Here is a 4,051-nt window from a genome sequence, read left to right as displayed (position 1 = left end):
CAAGAAAAAATTGACCGGAAAACTTTTTCATCAATGCGCTTCATTTCTTAAATAACTTGGCAAATGTTGGCTTCCCTGGATTTTTCTCAGTCTCTTCAGGATTCAGTATTAATCACTCACTTTTGTTGAGCTTAAGTGCGACATAAGGAAACAGTAATCTTCCTTCGTTACGATAGGATAACACGAAGAGGTAGAGCCTTCGAGGGGGTAAACCTGACATCGAATCAAACCAAAATAATTAGAAATCTCCTGAAAGGGTTCTTGCGGATGATTTCTGGATGACCCATGGGAAAATGTCTAAACATGTATCCATTATATATATATATATATATATATATATAAAAATATATATATATATATATATATATATATATATATATATATATGGGGGAACATACATTTACATAACTCATGTCTTTGACACCACCCTCATAGGCGCCTGTCAAATGCATTCATTTGAACAACCCCCTTCCCCCCATCTAGATGCCTAAATCTACTACTGAGACTAAACAGCATTTCCCGTTAACAAAAACCCCTTACCAAGCTCAAATTTCACAAGTTTGTTCCATTGGAAAATACCGAGTCATTCTTTTAGAGAAGCTGCAGGTCTGTTGCTCCCGGTCTGAAAAAATTTGGATGGACGACTTGGGAGCTACAGTGCCTCCCATAGTAAAAAACTGCAATTTACGGCGCACACAAAAATACTATTTTTTTTCAGACCGGGAGCTACAGACCTGCAGTTATCTTATAGACATGACTAAAATTCACACAGTTCATTTAAAAACAACAGTCTTTATAAAAACAAGGATATACTTTTTGTGGGTTCCTCATTTTTAATTAGGCACATCAGAAAGCAACAATGTTAAATTCCTCAGATCTTGGACTTAAACATGCTCATAACACTTGGCATGAGGTATGAAATGGTTTTCCCTTGTCGAAACTGTTAATTTTCAAATAGAGGACAGAAGTCCTGATATCATTGTCATTCACTTGAGATTCAATGATATTTCTTTTCGTAGCCCACTTCCTCTTATTAAGAAAATGAACATTGTTTGTTTTTCTTCCGTTTGTGCACTGAAAAATTGAAAAATTCAAATTTAATTTTTTTTCGGAAGTTTAACCTAGGAGATTTTTGGGTAGAATTGATGGCTGGGAGGGAGAAAAGAAGAAACTGCATATTAATACAGAAGTAGGAACATTCATTGAAGAGAAGGGAGGGAAGTAGTAGGACGAAATAAAATTTATTGAAAAAATAAATCGCTGTTTAGGGGAGATGTTATTCATTTGTCTTGACAAAGGAAAAGACATTTTATAAGAGGACTGTAAGGAATGTGTAGAAAGATTATGTTGATTTTATAATTGTGTATAGTAATGTTAAATTGTAAATAATTGTAATATACACCATTTAATTTATAAGGTTTGCATGAAGTTGGAAATTCTTATATGCGTCATATGGTGTGATTAAATAAAAATGGGAAGGAACGTAGTACATGTTATTAACATCGGGTTATTCGAGACACAACTTGGGTGGGTAGAAACTTTAAGTTACCCGTCAAATCAAGGTACTACCAACACTTCACAACACTGATATAATCTGAAGTGCCACGCTGCATTGATTTACGAATAATATAACGTACAATGTAACCATCGGTAATGGAACTGTTTAAAAGTAACTCTTACTACAAATTAACAAATTTCCCTACTTCATTTCCATATTGGGAATTAAAAAAAAACATTGATTCCTATGTCCCAATGTCCTTTCATGTTGAAAAAAAAATGTCCATACATCTTAAATATATTCGTGCGAAAATATTTTCGGTACAAGCCAACTTTTAACTAAATAAACAAATTCTAATCATAATTTTTTTTCGTAACTATCACTATTTTATTTTTTTGTGTCTGAAACATTAATAAAAGAATGCAATTATTTATTTTACCATCACAAGAACATTAATTAGTTTTATAAATGAAGTACTTCTTTAAAACGATTAGATAGAATTAAAGCAATGCCATACATCACGAATCATATTTGGTCTGAGATAACTCTTTGTGTCGAAATTAACATACACTAGTTAGTTCCAGAAATAAGAACAACGTGTGAATATGAAATACAATGGCACTATCAAGGTCGGTCCTTACTCACTCAGGATTATTGTGGGTAAAGTAAGGTTTTTTTTTTCATTAATCAAGTAGAATAATACCTAACGTAATAAAAAAAAAACCCTAAAATACATGTCTTAACTACTTACTTTTATCACTTGAAGTAGGCAGGGGACAGTTTTTTTTATACAATTCACTGTAGCCGAGAGATGCATGTCTTCGGAACTCTGTAACTATATTTTCCTCAGTTCCCATTCAGCACAAATACCATTAATTCACTCTTTTTAAGGCCAATCACCAATTTCTGAAGAAAATTACTAGTCAAAACCTGTAAAATGGTTTTTATGAGATTTTGACCCTTTCATATTTTGCTAATTTTTCATGATTTTTCAGCTTTTTAGACCTCCCCCAGCTAATTCCCTGCAGAGGGTTGACCTTCCGTACCGCGTGCATGTTGCACTATCACATGTCAGAAACTTACCAGTGTATAGTTTACAATGTCCCATCCACCTACTTTTCGTGTTATTTTACCTCCCGTCTGTAACTTGCAATTTCACTGTGTAAAGTCAGCACAACAGTCATAGCCGCAGGTTTCGCATTTTACTTCTGATTCTCATGTACCTAACATAAGGGGCCTACATATTGCATATCAATTTCAACAACAGACACCCCCTATAACTAATGATAATCATTAAAAATCATTTCATGAATTTTACCAACACTCATAAGCCTTCAAGTACAGCAACTCTCAATTTTACAAAAATATTGACCGGGGACTTTATTCGAAACTGTCCCTTGCTACCTAGAGTCTCCAGAAGATGCATACCCCATCTTCGATCACATGATTTCAACCAAAATCATTATTTGGTTCATATTAAAAAATAACAAAGCAAAACAAAGTTTCAAATGTTTTAATGTATCGTTTAAAATGTAAGAAAGTAATAACAAGTGTGATTATCATCATTTGATTGATTTAAATGAAATTTTATAATGAAATGTTACAAAAATGTATTTCAAAATTTTTACATAATCTCACATTTTGTAACTTATTATTAAAATTTTATAGTTAAACACCAATTTTTAAACTTTAAAATATTAAATTTATGTATACTGCAGCTAAAAAGCAAAACAAATATAGTACTTCACATGCTTCTTTTTTCTCTACGACCTTTAGAACACATATACCCCTTATCAAATGCAGCTAAAAAAAAGTGTCCCAAACACAATTTAAAAATATATCAGAAAACAGCCTTTCATTTCGTTGCTTTAATAAACACTAAAAGTCTTTTTTCAAAACTACATATATTGAGTACAGATTATTTTTTTTTGGATAAATAGTACCTTTCCTCTGCATATATAAACACAAACATACTAAAATCTCAGTACAAAAATTCACGATTTCCAACTATTAGACCCATTGAAGATCAAAACGTTTATATACTGGTAGACATTATATACACTTGACTGCTTCTATCAAATTCAGAATTATCAAATAAAAATGAAAATATTAGATTAAAAACGGTAAATCTGATCAAATATCGTTTTCGATTTTAAAACTTATTATATCCGCTAAATTGATGACGCGTCTGAGTAGGATCTACCTTAATCTTGCAAATAACATTGAAATATGCATAATACCGTCATATGCCCCGCGGATTGTCAACGTTATTTGAAGTTGATTGAGTTTTATATACATCACAATCAATGTAGTTTAGTTAATCAGAACTTCAAGAGATATGTTTCCAGGCTCGTGGTTTTTAGCTCACCTGAGCTGAAAGCATAAGTTAGTTTTTCTTATAACATTTTGTTCTTCTTCCGTCCTTCTGTAAACTTTTCACAATTTAAACTTCCTTTCTAAAACCACTTCAGGTCCAGTACAATCACTAGATTGAGCTACATGGCTTGATTTATCGACTTAGTTTTAATAACGTACCTGAAGTAGGTGTATTTA

General features: G+C 32.1%; 1 pseudogene; it reads left to right on the top strand.

Annotated features, from left to right (window-relative positions):
* The first annotated feature begins 483 nt into the window (after positions 1-483).
* LOC128173901 (uncharacterized) lies at positions 484-1,337 on the top strand (annotated as a pseudogene).
* Positions 1,338-4,051: the final 2,714 nt, after the last annotated feature.

Source organism: Crassostrea angulata, chromosome 2 (genome assembly GCF_025612915.1).
Source record: "Crassostrea angulata isolate pt1a10 chromosome 2, ASM2561291v2, whole genome shotgun sequence".
Classification (NCBI taxonomy): Eukaryota; Metazoa; Mollusca; class Bivalvia; order Ostreida; family Ostreidae; genus Magallana; species Magallana angulata.
Note: the sequence above shows the minus strand (reverse complement) of the source record. Positions and strands in the feature narration are given on the sequence as shown.